The sequence below is a fragment of the Spermophilus citellus genome (genome assembly GCF_964194105.1).
Source record: "Spermophilus citellus genome assembly, chromosome: 8".
Classification (NCBI taxonomy): domain Eukaryota; kingdom Metazoa; phylum Chordata; class Mammalia; order Rodentia; family Sciuridae; genus Spermophilus; species Spermophilus citellus.
The window spans coordinates 139,755,802-139,778,803 of NC_138189.1; positions in this window are offsets into that span (position 1 = coordinate 139,755,802).

Below are 23,002 nucleotides of genomic sequence, written 5' to 3' on the forward strand. Positions count from 1 at the left end.
CAAGGTGTGTCAAACTGTCAATGAAGGTCACTCTCTACAGTGACCGATGCCATCAAACGAATAGAAGCTACACTGGAGGTAGAATGTAATTTATTTTATCATTTTTTGATATTCATTAGGTTTTCTCTACAGTGCTTTCTAATTCATAATTTTGTATAGGTACATAGGATTTTAGCTCCATGTTGACATCCAAGTGTTCTCTATTAGCCCTGACTGTGCTCAACTATACCATGGTTTGTTTTGTATTTCTTTTTATTTTTTTATGGGTGCATTTATAATTGTACATAATAGTAGGATTCATTGGGCCACTTACATGCACAGAACATGATTTGATCAATCTCATTCCCTACTACCTACCCTTTCCAACCTTGCTTTACTCCACTCATCTCCCTTCTATTATTATTATTATTCTAATTAGTGCATTATAATCATATATATTTGTGGCATATTCATATGGACATAGCATAATTGGGCATCTTTCCTTTCCCAGCACTTCCCCGTGTCCTCCCCCCCACCCCCCATTCCCTTCCTCTGCTCAGTCGTCTTCCTTCTGTTTTAGTGAGATACATTTTTTTATTCCTGTGTTTCTTCTCCTTTCTAGCTTTGGCATATGAACGAACATTCAACCCTTGGCTTTCTGAGTCAGGCTTATTTCATTTAGCATGATGCTCTCTAGTTATACCCTGCATTTTAAAATCTTAGGTACTATCGTGCAAAATTCTTAACTTCACGAAAGTTCTTCTTACGCTTACTCTTTTTCTAAACCTCTCCTGCACGTCTCTAAAATCATTAAATCTCTGCAGCCAATTTAATTCCTTGAGAGATCACTGAAAATGCTTCAATTTAAGGATCTTAGCCAACAGCAATCTATATAGAATGAATTTTAAACCTTTACCTGTCTGTACTATATATTTTTTCAGAAAGCCACAAATTTCACTGAATGTGGTGTAGCAGTGAATTGTCAAGTGTAGTCTGAAGCATGTTTTCTTATTGGTAGGAAAGCTGTCCCTAGACTTAATGAAGAAAGGAAGTTGTTATATGTGTCCAAAAAAAAAAAAAAAAAGATCTGGGTGCTGGGGCTCTTGAGTGTTGTAGAGGTCAATGAGGTCATCCGTCTGCAGGTGGAGAGTGAGTGCGAGCTGCCAGCAGCTACCTGAGGGAGATCAGGTGAGGCTCCTGAGCCACCCAGCCACATGCTTGAATACCTGCAGGTGAGGTTGGCTGGCGCTCCTGTGATGTGAGCTGTGCTACAATCAATCACTCTGTGAGGGGAAACTGAAATTCGAAGTCATTTGTAGACCGCAATCTCCTGAGTATATTCCAACTCAATTGGACTTTTCTTCTTTCACTTGTGAAGCAGAAACCCAGCTCTAAAAATAACTGGGTGCTGTCGGTGTCACATTATGACACATTCTCCACCGCCTTAGTTTCGGAGTAAACAGATGCATATCTTGCACCTTGGCCAATTGTAGAAATTGGGTCTCAGCCACTGTACTCATCTGCTAACTTGGCTGGTCTCCTGCAAATCTCCGTAAACCCTAACCCGGGAATCGTTCATTTTCATCAAGAAATTTCCTGTCTTCCATCTGTGTGACTGGTTTATTTGTCCAGAAACAATCCCTTTCACCAGTGGTTCTTTAACATCAGCATGTGTCAGAGTCACCCCGAGGGCTGGTGAAACCATAGCTGGCTGGCCCCGCCCCCTTCATTTCCTACTCAGTGGTTCTGGAGTGTGCCTTGCTCGAAGGAACCCAAGGGATCCTGATGCTGTTGCTGGCCCAGAGACAACACTTTGAGAAACACTCTCCTAAACCAATGCTATTGATTCTGATTGACTTCTGGACTGTGACGAATTTAAGATACCACTAGGTGAAGTTAAATAACATCAGGTGGAGATGATGTCTAATTAAATTAGATTAAGTAAATTAAATAAATTAGATCAATTTAAAATGCTATCAGGTAAATTTAAATACCATTGGGTAAATTTAAAATACCATCAGTTACAGATAACTGTGCACTTATAGGTTCTTAGAAAAGAGGAGGAAACTCAAGATTGAGTATTGTGAGAATCTCTTGCTCCCTCTAATTTTTCAAAAGCAAATAGGAAGAAATCGAGGTAGTAAATTGTACATTTGTGTATTGATACAAGTAGAACAGAACATGGAAATGTTATGGACCCTTAGTATACCAGGTCAAATTATGGGTCAAAACGTAACCCTTGAAGCTGGGCGCAGTGGCACACACCTGTAATCCCAGCAGCTGGAAGGCTGAGGCAGGAGGATCATGAGTTCAAAGCCAGCCTCAGCAATGGTGAACCCTAAGAAACTCAGTGAGACCCTGTCTCTAAATAAAATACAAAATAGGGCTGAGGATGTGGCTCAGTGGTCAGATGCCCCTGAGTTCAATCCCTAGTAACACATACACACACAAATGTAACCCTTGATATATGGTGTTTCTATGTGCTGAAACTCAGGGTTTAATCTTATCTCTTTATTCTGAAAATGCTTCATGAGGGTATATTATGTGCATGGCACTGGGCTAAACATAGCTGGGGAAGTTGGGTGACAAGATACAGTTCTAAGACTTGCAATCCAGAGTGTGAGATTAGTTAGAACTACAACAGGGCATAGCACAAGTGCCACGAGGAAGAACAGATGCATTGTTTTGGATATTCAAAAGAAAGGATCCCTTGAATCTGGGGTTGTAGAATGGAGAGTGAGAAAATGTTTAATAGAAGCAGAGTCTTTTGAGGCCATAGAACTCTTTAGCATAGGCCCCATCAGCTGTTCATGCACTTGAGAGCACTGGTTGCCATGGTTTCCATATTTGTGGTTGGAAACTACCAACCAATGTGGCACCATTGGGAGGCAGGGCCTCATGGGAGGTGTTTAGGTCATGAGGCTCTGCCGTCATGAACAGATTAATGACATTAAAAAAAATCATGAACGGGTTTTCCTCTTCTGGTTTTCTGCTGAGTGAGAACAGCCTTCCTCCCCACGGGGTCGGGGAATGCAGTGTTCAAGGTGCCATCTTAGAAGTGGGGACCAAGCACTGACTAGACACCAAACACGGTGGTGCTTTGATCATGGACTTCCCAGACTCTAGAGCTGTGAGAAATAAATTTCTGTTTGCTACGAATTACCCAACTGTGATTCTGTTTGAGCAGCACAAAATGAACTCAGACACTAGTATAGTGCCTAGGTGGGCGGCCATTGAGTGTTGGTGGGTGCATATCTTGAAGGACAGGTATGACTTAGTGGTAAAGGGTGCAGCTCTTCAAAAAGAACAGGAGTATCAAAAGAGTGGAGGAATTTTTAAAAAAAGAGTGAGAAAGGATGGAAAGGTACGTTGGGTCAGATGTGAAAGGTTGTAAATGCCAGCTTGAGGAACTTATTTTCAATGGTGTTGAAGGACTCATTTATATCTTTTGAACTAGATAAACATTCAGGGAAATAAGAAGGAGGGCATATTATGTTAGGAAGCTTGTGCTAGACTTTGGAAGGAGATGCTGGGAGGGCAGAGATAAGTCAGTTTCAACTGAATCTCCGGACATGTGAGTGAAGCCACCCAGATATCTCACCCCAACCAAACCAGGTTTAAGTCCAAAACTGTTCAACAGCCTTTGCAAACATGAGCAGATTAATGGTTGATATTTCAAGATACTTCATGTTGGAGTGATTTGTCACATAGCAAAAGCTAACTGACCCACCATGTCACTTGATCGACTCCTGGTCCATTTGATCAATTGTGGCTTTCCCAGCCTTTTACCAGATTCAGAGGAATTAAACAGTCCACTGCAAACACTGGATTTGCCATTCCTGGTAGGCTTAAGTTCATTTCTTTTATTTTTACAACAGAACAAAGTACTCTGCTTGTCAACTCAGTAGTAATTGATCTGAGAAAAACTTTTCTTCTGAATCCAATCTCTAAACAACTAGACCACTTTGACATATCTTGATATAAAAACTTCCCACGGGTGGTAATTATTGTTGCCTACCTTAGCAGTTTCCAATGTTAATGAGCATAAGTATGATCTGAGTAGCTTTGAAGATGCCTGTTTTTAGGCCCCATTCTTAGCAACTTGATTCGGTGAGTCTGGGGTGGAGCTTAGGAATCACCTTGATAATAGGCACTCAGGATGCCCATGATGAAGGTACTTCACTGACCATGCTTTGGAAACATTGAAGTTTTTCTTCCCCCCACCAAATAATGTATTCATGCATTATAGTTTGGATATGGTGTCCCCCAAAGCCTCCTGTGTTAACACAGGAATATTCAGAGACAAATGATTAGATTCTGAGAGTTGTGACCCAATCAGTGCATCCTGGATCAATGGACTGACTGGGTGGTAACTTCAGGCAGCTGGGGCTTGGCTGGAGGGAGTGAGTCACTCAGGGCCTTCCTGGTGGCCCTCTTCTTCCTCTCTCTCTGCTTCCTGGCCTCCATGAATGGGGTAGCATTCCTCCATGCCCTTCTGCCATGATGTCTGGCCTCACTCTGGGCCCAACGCAGTGGAGTCTGCCCACTATGGACTGAATGTGAATCTATGAGCGAAGTAAACTTTTCTTCCTCCAAGTTGTTCTTGTGGGGTATTTTGGTCACAGTGACGCAAAGCTGACTAACACATCTTGTCTCTTCTCTGACCTTGCTCTGTGATTTTCCCTTAAGTACAGGTAATGGGTAAATATTTCCTGCAACAGGACAACCTGTGAACAAATATCAGCACATTAGTGCCAATCTCCTGTACTTATGCCACGCAGATGCCAGATTCACTCAGGTAGTTCCCTCTGTCCTCCATGACGTTTTTCTCTAAATGAGGTGTATTGAGGAAATTAATATAATTAGCATCCGGACCCTGTTCTGCGGTCGTCTTCTTTAGCTTTTATCACTCACTGACATTCTTATTCCCATTTGCCAAGGAGGCTTGAAAAGTTACAGAGCAAGCAGGAGGCACAATTAGTTTGTGTCTAGATTTCCTTCACAGTTCTGCTTCTCTTTTCCTCTGTGTCTTTCCTGTACAAGTGTGGTTTGGATAAGAAGGCTTCCAAGTATGTACAGAATGCACGCATGCACGCACGCACACAGAAGGAGCGAGAGGGAGAAGGGGGAGGTAAGGAAGAGATAGGGCAGGGTTTGTAAGGTTACTAAAGGGTAATGTCTATGACTATTTTATTTCCTTTCCTGTTTCAGCAAACCTCACGCATGGCTATTTCAGTCTAGTTGACTACCTCTGGGTTCCTCATGACTTTGGTAGTGAACTAGAACTTCAGGAAATGACCTGCCCTCTGTGTGGGTCCTGTCAGTTTCCTATTTATTTCTGATGAGTTTCATCATGGGCATCTCAGTAGTCCTTGAAAGAAATAGAGTTGAAGTGAGTAAAAAGAGAGCGGGGGGGGGGGGTCTTTCGAGAGTGGCTGCTTTCCCCCATGTCCCTACCAGGTTCTTTTAAAATTCACTTGTTTTGCTCATTTCCCGACCCAGCTAGAATGCAGAACTTTGATTCCATCCATTGATGATTTTTTAAGGTTGCCATGGTCTCTCTTGGCATCATTAGTGAAAGTTTGAATGAAATAAACAATAATTAAAAAAAAAAATCCCTCAAAACACAAAAGTGAGGGATACACTGTATGGAGGAGATGCCCAGAGTTTTCTCTGATTCTGGTGGAGGGTTCAAGATGTGCGGATGGGAACAAGAGACTCACTTAGCCATGTGAGGCCTGGGTCCTCCTCCTAGGTCAAATCACATTCCAGATCTTTCCAGATGATTTTAAAAATAACTGGTGAATATAATTAATCCAGTCTATCTCATTTCACCGAACAAAAATCATCTGTCTGATGGTTGGATTTGATTTTTTTTTTTTTTTTTTTGGTAGCAGGGATTGAACCCAGGGGTGCTTAACCACTAAGCCACATCCCCAGCCTTTTTTATACTTTATTTACAGACATGATCTCACTAACACTAGGGCTTAGGGCCTTGCTAAGTTACTGAGGCTGGCTTTGAACTCACGATCTTTCTGCCTCAGCCTTAGAGCTGCTGGGATGATAGGTGTGTGCTGCTGCACCTGGCTGATGGTTGAATTTGAGTGGAGCCTTCAGTGTGACTAATATCACTTTTTTCTCTACCTTAGGTAGTGGGTTTGGTGCATGCTCATTTTCCAAATGAGGATCTACCAGGGTGATATCTTCTTTTCTTCAAATGCACATGGTTGGGTCCTTTCCTCAGTTTTGGATATACCCTTGGGGTTCTGAAAACCACCTAGGTCATTCTGACAGGTCTCCCTCTTCCCCCAGCTGGGAACCTTCCAGTTAAATAGCTACATTCAGGCAATTTGAAAAGGCCCAAGATATCAGCAGTGGTCTCAGCAGTTTTAATAAAAAGGGAGTGAACCCATGATGGATTTTCTCAGAGAGAAAGTAAGAACAAGCCTTTGTTTATCCTCAGTAATTAGAAGAACGAGTTCTTTTGGAGGGTTCTGGGGGCTGGTGCTTCTCTTCATATTCTGGGGGCACACTGAAGCTGACACCACCCAAGTGAACCTCGGGGCTCACTGGAGTCGTTTCCACTGAACTTGACTCGGAGTCGGCTGGCAGGCTGGGCTGACGGTGGGGGCTTTCTCTTCCAATGTTTGTTTTATGATCTAAACACCCAGCTTCACCCACAGAATGGCCAAGTGCCCTGCATGACAAGGCTGTGTGCCATCCGGGGATTTACTAATGGCTAAGTCTCATTACGAACGGAAATTTAGGATCACCTTCCCAGTCAATTAAAATTCCAGATCTTACTAGGGCAGAATTCAATTAAGGTTAATTTGGGCTTCCGAAAACTGCTTTTCCAAAGGGAAGCCATGATGGGATTGTGACTCCTAGAGGGTTTTGATCAGTTTTAAATAACTTTCCGTGCCTTTCTGTTCTTGGCAAGAGACACATCCTCTCCCTGCTGCCGGCTCCTGCTATTATCATTCGATTCAGATGTTGATTTCTCTGTCATAAGTTATCATTGTGACTTATTTGGTTTCTGTTTTGTCTTCTTCTTCTTAAAAAAAAATCCCCAACAACAACAACAAGAAAAAAACAAAAAAATAACAAAATAAAACTGCTAAGGTTCTCAGCAGACCAGAACCCTAACAAAAGACCGCAACTTGTGCTGCGTAGCAATCACAGTGGCCTGACATGAAAGAAATATAGTCATTTGGAAGATTGTGACAACATTTCAGAAGCAATTATCCAAACTGGAAAAATAACCCATTCCTTTTCCTTTGTCATTAAGGCGGATGAAAAGGTTTGCCAACATCCTCGACGAAGGGGAAACGGGTGTCGGGCGGGGGGAACAGGTGCAAACGAGAATTACAATGCAACTCAGGCTTTCCGTTCTATCCTAAATTTTATTTTCTTGTCGTCAAGGGCTATTGTGACAGTTCTTAGCACAGTTGATTGAACTGAGAAAACACATGGGACCGGGCCTTAGTCACCGAATTCAGAACATGCAGCCCGTAGCTCACAGAGCAATCGGGAGCTAGGGAGTGAATAATAATTTTAGCACTTTATTTTCTCAGAATTTCCAACCTATTGTTCATCACTGGAGACTAATAGCAGAAATCAAAGGAGAAATTTTCTTTTCAGTACCCGGGATTAAACCCCAGGGGTGGGGGTGGGGGTGCTTAATCACTGAGCCACATCCCCAGCCCTTTTTAATATTTTATTTATTTATTTTGAGCCAGGGTCTGGCTGAGTTGCTTAGGGCCTTGCTAAATTGCTGAGGCTGGCTTTGAGCTTGCGATCCTCCTGCCTCAGCCTCCCAAACTGCTGGGATTATAGGTGTGCACCATCGCGCCTGGCTGGAAATCTTGTTTTTGAAAAGAAGAGATGACTGGTGTCTGAGTCGGAGAGAGGCGTTGAGCTCCCCCCATGTTCTGCTGCTCTTCTGGGAACAGAGCTGTGCATTTGCCGTGGGCAGACAGGAGCGCCCATTGGATGCCACCTCCTTGCAGTTCTTCCTGGGTCTCACCCTGTGGGCTTCTCACCCTGCAGATGTTCACCGGAGCGCACAGACCAGGTGCACTTTCATACAGAGAGTGACTTTGGCGATGGCCTCACTTCCATGAGAGTAGGGGAAAGATGTCCACGAGGCCAACAGTAGTAGCTGCTGAATTGTGTCCTTTTTCTTCTTTGTGCGTTTCAGCGGCTGTGACCGGTGAAGTTACTCCATGGCTGTGCACATGGCCACGAACAGGTCTATTTAGTATCACTATTTTAAATGAACTTCCTTTCAATGCCTCTTCTTTGTATGAAAGTGGCTTTCAGGTGGCTTTTGCCCCAGGGCAAAAGGACTCACCATAGAATTGTTTCCTAGGGTGGCTGATGGTCTCTTCAGCACCAGGCTCTCCCCCGCAGCTTCTATCTAGGGTGGGAAAAAGCCACTCTAGGGACGAAGCCTTGACCACCCTGGTACCTAGCTAGGACTACTTGTGCCCTTATCTTTGCCAAATTTCCCGTTTCTTCTGGGAAAGGCCCACTAGGACAGGAAAGAGGCTGGAAATGAGAAGTTCTAAAACCGGATGGCAGTTGAGGGGGAAAGTTTCTGTAATCAGAAATCTGGGGTGTAATTATATGGTAGCCAGAAGAGAGGAACTGAGGTGGAGTGGGTCTCCCGAGAACAGTGACTAATGAATTCTCTCTGTTCCTTACGGGAACGGCCCCATCTGTAAAATTAAAAGTCAACGCCTCTTTGATGAGAGGATTTGCAGATGCCGCTGTCCTTTTTTCAAATATCTTGTGCTTGGAAAGAGGAGCCAGGGAGCTAAGCCCCTGGTTGAGGAGCCTGGAGCCGGGCGAGAAGCCTGCTTTTTACCCTCCTCAGTTTCAAGGCCGGGTGAACCTTTTTCTGAAAGAACTTGATGGTGGCCCACGCATGGCTGCTTTGAGGAATGTGGCCTTGTCCATACCACATCAAAGTGCTCAGTCGATTAAGAGGAGAGAAGCCTTTGGTTCCCCCAGTCATTTAGCAGGTGCAGGCCAAACACAGGGTCGATGGATTTTTCACTTTCACCCTGATGTTGGGGAGTCACGTGGACTTTGTGGGTGTGTGCTTCAGCACACGTAGAGTGCAGGGGCAGCGGTCACCAACTGGCCCCCGGCGCGCGGCCATTATCCAGCTGTTGGTAGTCTTTTCTGAAAAACATCTATAATTTGAGATGCACCAGGAAGAATCCACTTCACAGAGCTGTGAAGTTGCCTGAAATTCAACTGTTGCAATTTGGGTGACATAGAAAAATGTCAAGATGCACCCACATTAGCAAACGAGGGAGGGGCAGTTGTTTGCTGGAGTCAGCCCCTGCAGGCTGGGGGAGCCCCTGGTTAAGCTTGAAGGAAATTTGGGAGCTGGTTGTTAAGCACAACCGTTGTTATTAAGAATTAAATAATATGACAACTGGGGAGGCAGAGGCAGGAGGATTACAAGTTTGAGGCCAGCCTCAGCAACTTAGCGAGGCCCTAAGCAACTTAGTGAGACCCTGTCTCAAAATAGAACATAAAAAAGGCTGAGATATGGCTCAGTGGTAAAGCACCTCCAGTTCAATCCCCAGTATGCCCTTCCCCCTGCAAAAAAGAATTAAATAATATAAACTTATAATGAATAAACTCTTCTAGAAGCAAAATTAGTGCTTTTTGTTTGAATCTGAAACATTCCCAAAGGCCCTTGTGTTAACGGTGGGTCCCCGGCTTGGCACTGCTGGGAGGTGATGGGACAGGTAAGAGGCAGGGTCAACTGGGAGGAATGCCAGTCACGGGGACGTGCCTTTGAGGGGGATGGTGGGACCCCATCCTTCCTCTCTTTCTTTGCATGTTGGCCACCACGAGGGCAGAAGTTTGCACAACCACACACTTTACGTCATGATGTGCTGCCTCACCCCCAAAGCAGCAGAGCCAATGCCCCTGGACTGAAACCTCTGAGACTATGGGCCCAAACAAACCTTTTCTCCTTATCAACTGATCGTCTCAGGTGTTTCTTACAGTGACAGAAAGCTAACACAGGGAGAAAACACCGAAAACTCCATTTCCTATGACCTCTGCACTGAGCTGTGCCTTGAGGTTACTTCTATCGTAACTGTCTTATGGAAATACTAGTGTGCACTCATGATGTCACATTGATGGCTTGAAATTAGCCGGAGAGTGTTAACACTGAAGAGTGGGGAGATCTTATGAACCAGGGCTTTTTATTTTGTTGTTGTTCTTTCAGAGAACAGACTGTTGGACATTTGCCAGGACAGCACTGGGTGCCTGTGTTGTTACAGAGGTGGGGGCTCCATGGAACGGATGAGCAAAGGTGTTTGTTAGCAGAGAGAGTGTCTTAGTCATTTATGTTGTGTTGACAAAATACCAAAGACTAGGTGACAGACAACAGACACTTCTTTGTGTGTGTGTGTGTGTGTGTAGTTTTAAAAATTTTTAAAATTTATTAATTTATTTTACAGTAGAATGTATTTTGACATATTGTACATTCTCTTTTGGCTTTTTACCATTGTCTTATTTCACTTAGCATGATATTCTTTTGTTTCATCCATTTTCCTGCAAATGCCATTTCATTCTTCTTTAAGGTCGAATAATATTCCATTGTGTATATGTACCACATTTTCTTTACCCCTTCCTCTGTTGAAGGGCATCTAGGTTGGTTCCATAATTTTGCTACTGTGAATTGTGCAGCTGTAAACGTTGATGTGGCTGCATCATTGTAGTATGCTGATTTTAAGTCCGTTGGGCATAAATCGAGGAGTGGGATAGCTATTATCAAATGGTGGATCCTTCCAAGTTTTCTGAGGTATCTCCATACTGCTTTCCAATTTGCGATGTATGAGTGTAACTTTCCCCCCACATCCTCGCCAACACTGATTATTGCTTGTATTCTTGATAATTGTCATTCTGACTGGAGTGAGATGAAATCTTAGAGTAGTTTTGGTTTGCATCTCTCTAATTGCTAGAGATGATGAACTTTTTTTCATGTGTTTGATTGATTGTATTTCTTCTTCTGTGAAGAAGACATTTATTTCTTGTAGTCTGGGGGCTGGACTCTGAGATCAGGGAGGCAGCTTGATAGGTTCTGGTTAAGGCCCCTTTTCTAGAGCCCTCCCTCTGACCTCTTCTTTTTTTTTAATATTTATTTATTTATTTATTTTTTAAAGAGAGAGAGAGAGAGAGAGAGAGAGAGAGAGACAGAGAGAATTTTAATATTTATTTTTCAGTTCTCGGCGGACACAACATCTTTGTTTGTATGTGGTGCTGAGGATGGAACCCGGGCCGCACGCATGCCAGGCGAGCGCGATACCGCTTGAGCCACATCCCCAGCCCTTAATATTTATTTTTTAGTTGTAGTAGGTACAATGCTAGGAGCCACAAGCAAATATACAATGTATGGCACCTTTGGTTGTAAAGTGACGCCAGCTAGCCACTGAGATGATTATGTTAAGATTTACATTCATATGCAAATTGGACTCCCGCTGTTCACCTTGGCCTGCTACCGGACTCATGTTACGGACTCATGTTACCAGACTCTTGGAGAGTTCCCATTGGTTGGGGAAGGATAGTAGGAGGAAATTCCGGGGGAGGTCCGGGGGGACCCCGGGGTTCCGGTCGGCGCGCGGTTCCGGTCGGACACCCTCGTGGGAGGACCGGTTTTTGACTTGCTGGCGCTGAGAGTGTTAGCGGCTTTTTCAAAATAAAGTTTTGTTCCTGCTTGATTGGCTCGTGATTCTGTGCCCAGCCAAGACTGCGGCATTACCTGTTCTGTATTTCCAAATATCCTAGAGGCTGACTGAATAAGTCTATCTACAAATTCAGCATAAGGTTCATTAGTTCCTTGTATTACCTTAGATAATTGACCTTGTAAGTCTCCATGCCCCTGTAAAGTTTTCCATGCCCTAACTGCATCTACAGCAATTTGTGCGTACACACCAGGGTCATATTCAATTTGTTGTCTTTGACCCTCATAAGGTCCCTTCCCCAAAAGCATGTCCATATTTCTTTGAGGGTACCCAGCTTCTGCATTTCGCCTAGCTGTCTCCATGCAAAATTCCTCATTGGCAACCTTCCATAACAAATATTGTCCTCCGTTTAGCACAGATCTACACATGTTAGCCCAATCTGCTGGTGTCATGTCCAAGTTGGTAACAGATTCAACCATGCTTATTGTGAAGGGAGCTTGCGGCCCATAGGTCGTTACAGCCTCCTTTAATTGCTTTATTGTTTTGAAATCTAAAGCACGGTGAATTCGTTGCCCTCCTGCCTGCTCAAGTACAGGGCATGCTAATCTTTGGGGTCCTGCCTCAGAATTCCGTCCATCAACTACGGTAGTTGAGGGCCGCTCAGCGGTAGATGGAGCTGTTGGCTGAGTTACGCCCTCTGGTGATAGAACGGAGTTGGTAGCAACCTCCTGTTGTAATTCTCCACCTGATGGCTGCTTGTCCTCTAAGCTTGCTTTCTTTAAATTCTCCTCTGTCTGACTAGCTTGAGAGACCTTCTCTTTTGCTTGACCTAGCGTTTTTTCTACCATAGTCTGGACCTCTAACAATTTACTTAACAGTTTTTCGGTTTGTTTTTTATTGGATTCTAATCTACTATAACCTAACCCAATAAGGTAGGATAAAACAAAGCCGAAGCAGAATGAAACAAAGACGGAGCAGACAATGGTTGTATCAATTTTCTCTTTCTCAGGGCTGAATAACTTCAAACCTTGAGCCAACCATTTTTTCCAGTTCGCCTGAGAAAATTCTAGGGCTAGGGAGCTCGAAATGAAAACAAAATAAATCAAAACAAGAACACATTGTTTTCTGAGAAGGTCATCCATCCTGTCGCCTTCCCTCAGGGGCGAGCAATTTACTCACCTCTAAGCTTCAGGCGTTCCCCGCACGGGCCGCCAAATGCCGCAGTCTTGGCTGGGCACAGAATCACGAGCCAATCAAGCAGGAACAAAACTTTATTTTGAAAAAGCCGCTAACACTCTCAGCGCCAGCAAGTCAAAAACCGGTCCTCCCACGAGGGTGTCCGACCGGAACCGCGCGCCGACCGGAACCCCGGGGTCCCCCCGGACCTCCCCCGGAATTTCCTCCTACTATCCTTCCCCAACCAATGGGAACTCTCCAAGAGTCTGGTAACATGAGTCCGTAACATGAGTCCGGTAGCAGGCCAAGGTGAACAGCGGGAGTCCAATTTGCATATGAATGTAAATCTTAACATAATCATCTCAGTGGCTAGCTGGCGTCACTTTACAACCAAAGGTGCCATACATTGTATATTTGCTTGTGGCTCCTAGCAGTACAATACTTTTTATTTTATTCATTCATTTTTATGTGGTGCTGAGGATCAAACCCAGGGTCTCGCACATGCGAGGCAAGCGCTCTACCGCTGAGCCACAACCCCAGCCCTCTGACCGCTTCTTTAAGGGCACTACTCCATTCTCAAGGGCTCATGATCTGGCCACCTCCTGCAGGTGCCACTGGACGCCAGTCTGCTGCCATCTTGATCTTGGACTTCCAGCCTTTAGAACTGTGAGCAGTGAGTGCCTATTGTCTCAGTCACCTGATTTAGGGTGTTTTGTTATAGCATCTCTAGCTGACTCAGACAGGATAAGCCTAATATCGTATGAATGGATCGTGGGCCATCTTCAGCTATTTGTGAGAACACAATCAAAGAAGCATGTGAGGATTCCAGGGTGCCTGGTGCCCCCATGTGTGGTTCAGGAGGCTGCTGGGAAAGACACTGTGCTGGAAACCATAGGGCCTGGCCCTAACTTCAGATTCTGCACTTGCAGCTGTGGGATCCTGGGCAGGGAGCAAGCCAAACCTCTTGTTTCCTTGTGTGCAAAATGGCCCGCCTGTCGTACGTTGAGGGGGGTCAACAGAGACCTTTTTGAAAATTATCAAACACTATGCAAATGTAAGGTGTGGGTAGTCCAGGATCACTTTTAAATGAAGAGGGTCCAGGGACAGAGAGCATTTTCTGAATTTTTGGAAGTCCTTCTGTGTTTTTATCCTCATAAGCTTTTGTTTCTAGTGTTTAATTTTTTAAAAATATTTTTGGTGCTGGGGATAGAACCCGGGGTGTTGTGCATGCTAAGAAGGTGCTCTGCCTCTGAGCTATACCCCAACTCTCTCTGCTAGCATTGACGTTTCTTCCTCTAACTTTCTAATTTCCTTGGCTTTAATTTTAATTTTCCTTGGTCTTCTTTCCTCCCTTTATTCTCTCTCCCTATTTTTCTCTCTGGGGCCTGTTTCTTTCCTTTTTTTTTTTTATTTCCATAACTTGTCACGTTACAGCTTTAGAGGGTTCTGCACGGTTCCCTTGTATCACTATCACCTTTTATTTATTACTTGTTCACTAAAAGCTTCCCTCCTCCCCAAATTAGGTGCCTTCTCCATGGTGGGGATCTTGATGGTTTCTGGCTCAGTGGCTGACCCTCCCTTGCCCCGTGTGTGAGATGTGGGAATTACTGCAGGAACTCTCCGAGGGCTGGGCAAGCTGATGCCTGCCCAGGTGGCACCAGGAAGCTTAGACTCCTAGCTTTCCTTGAGAGAAGGACAGCAATTAACCTTGGCAGCGGAGCAGAACTCACTTGAATTTGTACCTGAAAATCGGCCCCTCTCCTTAAGCAAATAGGATGGGAAGCATCCAGATTTCCATCAAAAATAAATTAAAAATGGAGTCCTCGCATTAGGGCAGAATTCACAGGGAGCTGCTCTGGGGAGGAGTGCTCTCTCGGTGTATTTCCACCAGGTTTTGATTCATTACCAACAGGGCTTTATCTAGCCGCACGCTGAGAACGTGAGGAACGGTGGGGACAAGCCACAGGGGCAGGCTCACATTTCCAGCAAGTTTGTTAGCCAGCATTAATCCCTATTTCTCATGGCATTTTACTGAATTTTAGATTCTTTTCAGGGGGCCGTGGAGCCCAGGTGAGCCTGTTGCTTCGCTCCTGCCCACTTGGGTTTAAGAGACAACTTATTTATTTGGGCCCTCAGCTTCCTTCTCTTTTCCCTTCGAGCAGAGATTTTGGTTTCTGTGATGTGTGGAGTGAGAAAGTAGGTCACTAATGAAATGCTTCATGCAGTGGATAAATGATCTGCCAGCCGAAGAGGACACGGAGCATGTTTACCAAAGGGACAGCCTAGACCCAGAGGACAGACCAGAGCCGGCTGCGGGGGCTCTCCAGGAACTGTCTGGGATGTCCAGGGCGAAGACCCTGACCTGGGCTGCACCTCTGAACCGCAGGGATGCTGGTCACACGCACACTTCACGTCCTAGATGCTAGTGTGGCAGGGGAAGGCACCACGCTCTTTGGGGCAGATTTGTCAGAGATGTGTTCACTGGACTTCATCAGGAGTACCGCCTGCTCCCCTCCAGAATTCTGGAATCTCTGCTTCTAGGGAGAAGATGCAGGCTGGAGTGAGCGGGAGGGCAGGAGGCCCTTTCTACAGAGACTTCGATGCCCTGTGGAGACCTCGCCCTTCACTGCGGCTGTCTTTCCCCATCTGTATTTTTTTTTCTCCATATTTTTACTGATGCATCACGATGGTCCATAGTAATAGGAGTCATTGTTGCACATTCACACACACATAGGCCGTGAAGGTATAATCTGGCCCAAAATATCTGTTTTAGTCTCCATGACTGCCATAGCAAATGACCACACCTTGCAGAAATTTATTCTCTTTTATAGTTCTGGAAGCCAGAAGGGTCCCTGGGCCGAATCGAAGTGTGGGCAGGGCCACCTGCCCTCCGGAGGCTGCAGGGGAGATTCTGTCCCTACTTTTTTTCTAGCTACTGGTGGCAGCCCAAAGCAGCTACACCCCTTCCATTCTGTCCACCCCCGCCCCCCCGCCCTTTGCCTCTCTCTTCTAAGGATACTTGTGATTGCATTTAGGGGCAACACGGATAATCCAGGATGATCTCCCCATCTCGAGATCCTTAACTTAATCACATCTGAAAAGTTGTTGCCAAATAAGGCAACATTCACAGGCCCAGGAATCAGGAGCTGTGTCTTTGAGGCGATTCTTCAGTCTCTACACTCTCAACGTTTCAGCAATGCTGTGTTTCGATGTTAAGGTGTCTCTCGTCATTTGTAATTATCGAGTGGCACTGGAAAGCTCTGCTGTGGACTGCCTGCCCGTTGAGCGCTCTCTGGCCCTGAAGCATACCAAGTGGGTGGGGGTCAACACACCCCGGGCGGGGAGGAGCGTTCTAACACAGGCCTTGCTTCCCGCTGCCCGGGCACGGTGGTAGAAAGCAGAGTGGCTGCCTGTTTTGTTATTTTAAAATTCACCCAAGACAATGCACCCCTTGGTACGTCACTGCTCAGTCCACTTCTGGGTCAAGAAGTCAAATCCTACTTTATGATCACAATAGGCCTAGAGATGTGGGAAGACCAGCCCTTGGTCACGGGGTAGGTAGAGAGGTGAGACCAGCGCTCGTGGCTTCTCACAGCCAGCGCTGAGTCCTTACCGTGACTGGCTCACCACTGACTGGGATGTCAAGGCTCCGGAGGTTCAGCCTGACCCTCACGCTCCTCTTCTGAGCTGATTTCTTGAGCTTTTCCCTGGGAGCATTTTCTCCTTCCCGATCTAAGTCTGGTGTGGGGCAGGAGGTTCTTTCTCCAGCTTGCCAGTTTCTTGCAGTGGAAGGAAGATCTACTTCAAGGGCTCTATTGCTGTTCACCATGCGGAAGTGGAACAGGGACAAGAAATAGCCCCAGGGATGTAGCCAAGATCCTAAGCATCTTAACGACTTTTTTACAGCATTGACCCATGGTCCACAGTTCCGTCTGCCTCTCTTAAATTGTGTGGGGGTCCCTCTGGGGCATTCCTGGCTTCCGTCTTGCTTTATCTGGCCGGTTTTGGCCACTCGGGACTGAGGGGGCTGGAGGCTGGCCGGAACAGCTGGACTGATGGGCTTGTCCGCCCTCCATCCCTCCTTGCTCCTCTTTCCAGGCGTGGGACACTCCTGTGCTAGTCCTGAGGTTCCCTGAGACCCCTCTGGGGAGTTGCTTTGCCCATTGCTGTGGGTGGGTCTCATGGCGTCTGCTCCCACGTGAGACCCCTGGAAGCGCATGGACGGAGCCCAGCAGCCACTCTTCATCCCCACACCTCACTGTAGTCACCGGCAACTCCAGTAGGACCCTTCATGACTCACTTTTCCCGGGACTTTGACACTGAGAGAAGCCCAGGTGAGCCTCCTGACCTTCCTAGCCCTGCCCACTCTCTTTCCCCCTTTCCAGACCATTCTTAGGGTAGGGGCACCTCTCAGGAGACCCCTGAGCCCCTACCCAGCTGTCTGACTTCTAAGATGGGAGTGTGAATCCAAACAGAAATCAGCCACATCCACGACCTGACTGAAAGGTCCACACGGAAGCTCTCAAGGTCCAGGGCTCATTTTAAACTTGGAGCCATCTTTGGCTCCGTGAGGAGAGGAGCCCCGGCTGCTCTTGCAGATCATCCGCGTTAGTCAGCTTTCTGTTATTGTAACAAATACCAGCAACAATCGGTTTATAAAGAGGAAAGGTTTATTTGGCTCACAGAGTCCATGGTTGGTTGGCCCTGCTCCTTTTGGGACTGGTCATCGCGGCTACACGGCAGGCAGCAGCCTATGGCAAAACTTCTCACCTCATGGCCGGAACACCAAGAGAGGAGGAGAAAGGGTGGGCCCCAGAGTCTCCTTCACTAGAAGAGCCTCGGTGACCCCAAGACCTTACACCTCCTAATAGTTCCCACCATCTCCCAAGAGCCCTGGGACCAAGCCTCTAGCTCAGGGCCTTGGGGGGAATTTCAGATCCAAGTCATAGCACCATCTTTCTCTACCATTTCTCTAGAACCCTCCTCCCTCCTGTGGGGACCTTGCGGGGACCTTGCAGCTCAGATAATTATTGTTTTCCTTTCTTCTCTGGCCCCTAAAACTCCTTTACGCTTTCCTCTTACTTTTCTGAGAAGACTGTAATTCTTAGGAATCCTGTTCCCTTCTAGAACCTGGATGCCCTGCTTTCTCATCTCTCATCTACGTATGGACATATAAAATCTTATAGACACATATAAAATATATGCAAATTCTTCAAGGCTGTTCCACACTGGCCAGGGCTATGGTTGATTCTAGTTAGTTAAGTGTCCGTGTCTCTTCCTTCCACATCATGCCATTGGGTCTACCCTCTTGACAGCCTGGCTCCTCGGGAGAGGCCATCTTTCTTACAGGAGGCTTGTCCTTTGCATCTTCTCTCTCACCCCAAGTTCCGTTCTCTCCAGAGGTGGCTCCTTGTGGAGCAGCAGTGGAATGGTCCAGCTCCTGCAGCCCAGGTTCTGTGAGTGTGTTGTTTCCTCTCTGTTTTCTTCTCCCCGCCTCCATCTCCCCGCCCCATGCCTCCACAGAGGAGTCTTTTAAAATCACATCTTTACAAAAGAAAATACTTCAAGATACAGAGCCGATAAAAGACAGAATACCCACCCAGGGAGCAGGAGGATAATTTCCTCACATGCATTTTCTGACAATTTTGGCAAAGCTGCTTCCCAAACATCTGCATTAAATATTCCCCACCACAGGTGTGTGCTGAATGTGGTTGTCAAGTAAATAACACTCAGAATGGTAACTGCTAGGTGGCCAGGGACCAGCCAGGCCATCTACCCGGACCAACTTTTTGGGGACCCAGGTTGCAGGAGGCCTGGGTCTGGACCGCATTGGGTAGATTGCTTCTGCTCAGTGGGAGGAGAAGGCAGCCGTGGCTCAAGGCCTTGGGAGAGGCTCTTTAATAGCACGGACCCGGATGCCAACTGGTGTTAATGCATTCGCTGTGCTATTCTGCTCCGCAGATGAGAAACCCGAGGCACCGAGTAGTCAAAGATCAGATCCTAAGTACCCCGGTCCCCGTCTTGGAGATGGAGAGGATGGACTAACATTTCTTCTCATTCTAAAATGGGCTGATTCTAGAAAATCGCTTTTTCCAAATTTGTACACTCTTGCTGATGAGTGCGGCTGCCTCTCTAATTTCCGTGGGATGTGAAGGGTTTTTCTAGCAATCTGCAGGCTGAGCTGAATGCCTCTTTGTGCTTTCCATTGCGGTCTAAAATAAAATCTTTGGAATCGTAGGAGGTGGAAAAAAAAAACCCTTCTGAAAAAGTCTCGGTGAAAGAAAAGTGCCTCTGCTGTAGGCTCTGTTCCACAGAAGGAAAAAAGATCTTGACATTTCCCCAGGAGTGAATGAGCAGGTGCTGCGATTTTAAGAGTTAATGGCGAGGTTTCCCAAGAGCTCTGGGATAAGGACAGGGTCATGACCGGGCTTCTCAATGAGCTTTTTAAGGGATGATGTACAGGCTGGAATCTAGGATGCCACGGTGGTTTTCAGTGAGGGACAGAGAGGCTGAGTTAGCATAGGTCTTGCTCTGTCTCCTTGGTGGCCTGCAGACCTCGCTGTGTCTGTATGCAGCCGGGTATGTATCCTGCCTGCTATCTACGGGTATCTACCATCTCTCCATATCATCCATCAATCACCAACACATTGATCACTATTTCTATCTCTATCATCTCTCTGTACCTATTATCTACCTCTCTATCCATCGATCTGCCTACCATATCGATCACCTATCAATCAATGGATGCCTGCATCTATCCATCACCTGCGGCTGTGTCTCTTCATCTTGCCTGCTCTCTCTGCCTTGTCTCAGGGTCTCGCAAGGCTAAAATTACTTATCTTCCTAGTAAGTATGAATAATGAAGCAGTTCTCCCCCACCCGTGGTATGTCAATCTTCCTCCTGAGTGGACTGTTCAGATAGTTTCATGGAATTAAAATTCCTCGTCTGCCCTGAAAGTTGAAGCATACATCCATAATGCTTCCTGAGGGTTTTCAGCAATTCTGAGACAGGTGATCACTGCTGTGGACGGTGAGGGCCTCCTCTCTGGGGGTCCCCAAGGCCTGTTAGCGTGATCATCCAGGGGACATCCCCAGGCACCTGATGCATTCAAATCCTCTTTGTCTCCTGAGTTGTGGATGGAATTTGGTGGCTGTGGAGTACCCAAAGGATCTCTTAATGCCACCCTTTGTTGAGGCCTCAGAAAAAGGACATGCATTCCCTGAAAACAAATATTCACATAACCCCCCAAAAGAATTTTTGAGTAGCGAATAATCTATTATAGCTCCCTGGCCCAGCTCATTTGACTTGCTGGAATCATTTCCGTATCCACAGCTGACATTTATTAAGTGACAGCTTAGGCACCGTCATGAGCATTTTACATGTATTAATGCACTTAATTCTCACAATAACCCAATGGGGTACTCTTAATAGCCCTACTTTTAGGAAGGGGGTTAATGAGGAAGCTGATATCTTTTTGATGGTAAGGCATACATTTTGCTTAGGGAATAAATAGACAAGGGAATCCAAAAAGTGAATTTCTGTCCTACCCACGTTTTACTTTTAAATTCCCTACTGATCTGTGAAAATAATTTTAAAATAATTTTAAAAATAGGGCAATAAGAATAAATAGGGCAGGGGAAAAATAGAGCATTGCCTCTTAGATTCCTGATCCTTGGGGTTGAAGTGAGTAAGGAGGTGTTTGCTGCTGACGTGGAATCAGCCTCTGCCACTGCTCTGCTCTTAAGAGCATCCCTGAGACAGATGGTGGCTTGGACTTTTTGTTACAGCCATTCCGGGCCCTATATTTCTGACGATGCCTTTTCTTCCTCCCCAGCACTCTCCCCCTATAATACAAGAGTGTTGGGGACACGAAATCTGGGTGTCCATCTCTGCCTGGCTTCTGAAATTTACTGGCTGATGTGATAGTCAGCGCCCTGTCACTGTTACGAAATACCCGTGATAACTTAAAAGAAGAAAGGTTTATTTTGACTCATGAACTCGGAGGTTGCATCAATAGTTGCTTGACTTTGTTGCCTCGGGCCTGTGGGTTGCCACACGGCCCATCACGGAAGGGTCACATGGCAGAGGAGGCTGCTTACCTCATGGCAGCCAGGAAACAGAGACAGGCAGGGACCAGGGTGCCCATAGCCCTTTTAAGGTCATGCTCCCAGTGCTCTGGCTCCTTCCCATCAGGCCCCGCCCCTTCCAGGTTCTGCCACCTCCCACTGTGCCCCAGATGGGAGCACCAGCTTTCCTCACCTGGGCCTTTGGAGGACATGGGAGATGCAAACTATAGCAGCCCCAGAGTGGCTCCTGGAGGGAGAAAGGGAAGGGCGCTCCAAGGACCAGTCTCCCACGCCTCTGGCCATTTTGCTGTGTGTTGGCAGGTGCAGGGCTGAAGAGAGGGACGGATGGAACCGAGCTGGTGTGTCTGTGGGGCTGGTGGGATCTCAGTCACATCCATTCAGTGGGGGTAGCTGCTGTCCGCTGTCCTCCTGGACAGGGCCACGAGCTGCCCACGCTTTCATAAGGCTAAACTTGGCTTCTAATTTTAAGCTTTTAAACCAGAGCCTGGAGAAAGACGGCCCCTCTAGTGCAGTATATTGACAGATTATCTAAATTTAGAGGCCATGTGGAGTGTGAGTTTGCATATGTCTCTTCCTGATGCCAGTTGGCACCGCAGAGCTGAGCACAACCCCTGAGCATCCTCATGCTCTCTCCCTCCCTCCCTCACACACACACACACACACACACACACACACTGCACACACACACCACCCCTCCCCTGTGCATTCCAGACAGTGTGCTTCAAGCAGATGATTGGGCAGAGACAGCAGAGCGCTCCCCAGATCTGTTTGAGGATGGCCACTTTCAGAATGCCATGAGATCCGGTGGCTGCTCTGTCCCCAGGAATCTACGAGGAAATGTCATGTACCCAGCACAGTGTTATGAGGCACAGTGGTTCCTGCGAGGGCCAACTCCGTCTTCTGCCAGGCCTGTTTAGAGTGTGAGCTCTGCAGCGTCCACTGCCAGAACCCTGCATTCTCTTTGAATTCCAAGAGGAAAACCTTGCGAGACTTGACAGGATATGGCCACTAGATGGCGCCAAAGGTCCGTGAAACATTTGGGTGGGCAGCAGCTCAATCTGTAATTCTGCCCTCAGCTGAAGAATCCTTGTAGAAGAGAAGAGACCTTGATCATAAATCCCACACGCAATAGCAGGTTCATAATGCATCCTAGTGACTACACGTTGTATTTTTCTCCTTCCTGAGAAATAAAATTTCTCTTTCAATGGAGAAGGATGTTCTTTTACATCTAACGTGTGCCAATGTTAAATCTCTTTCCTAAGAAGCCTGCAAAATAAGCCTTTAATGTGCGCTGACCAAGACATCTGGGCGATGTCGGTAGTGAAATGCGGATTGATAGCTTGAGGGACTGAGAACACATAAGCCACAATTTCGGCAGCCTGGATGGAGCGGGTTATTTTTCCCCTAAAAAATGAAACTTTGACTTGTCAAAACCATTTTCTCATTGATCCACTGAGACAGAATCTGCAGGTTAGAGAGATAAGTTTACAGAAAATCTCTTTCATTTTGGAAGAGATGTTAAGGAGAAAGCAGTGAATAATATCTTTCATTTAAAGTGTACTTACCTATTGGAGAGTGAGCCTGAGAATAAGATGTTGGTTGGACAGAAATACATTTGTTGGTTGCCCCTGCCTCTGCCCTTCCCACAGCCTCTGTGTTACCTGGGTGATAGAAATCACAGAGTGTTGAAAAATATTGCCAAATGAGAAATTACCAGCAGAATCTACATGTGAAAATATACAGCACCATACTTTCACCTCCATCCCAATTAATTCTTTTTTTTTTAGAGAGAGAGAGAGAGAGAGAGAAAGAGAGAGAGAGAGAGAGAGAGAGAGAGAGAGAGAATTTTTAATATTTATTTTTTAGTTCTTGGCGGACACAACATCTTTGTTGGTATGTGGTGCTGAGGATCGAACCTGGGTCGCATGCATGCCAGGCGAGCGCGCTACCGCTTGAGCCACATCCCCAGCCCCATCCCAATTAATTCTTGATTATATCAATTCCTATCTAAGTAGGGATATGCAACAGAGAGGGTGAGACTTCCT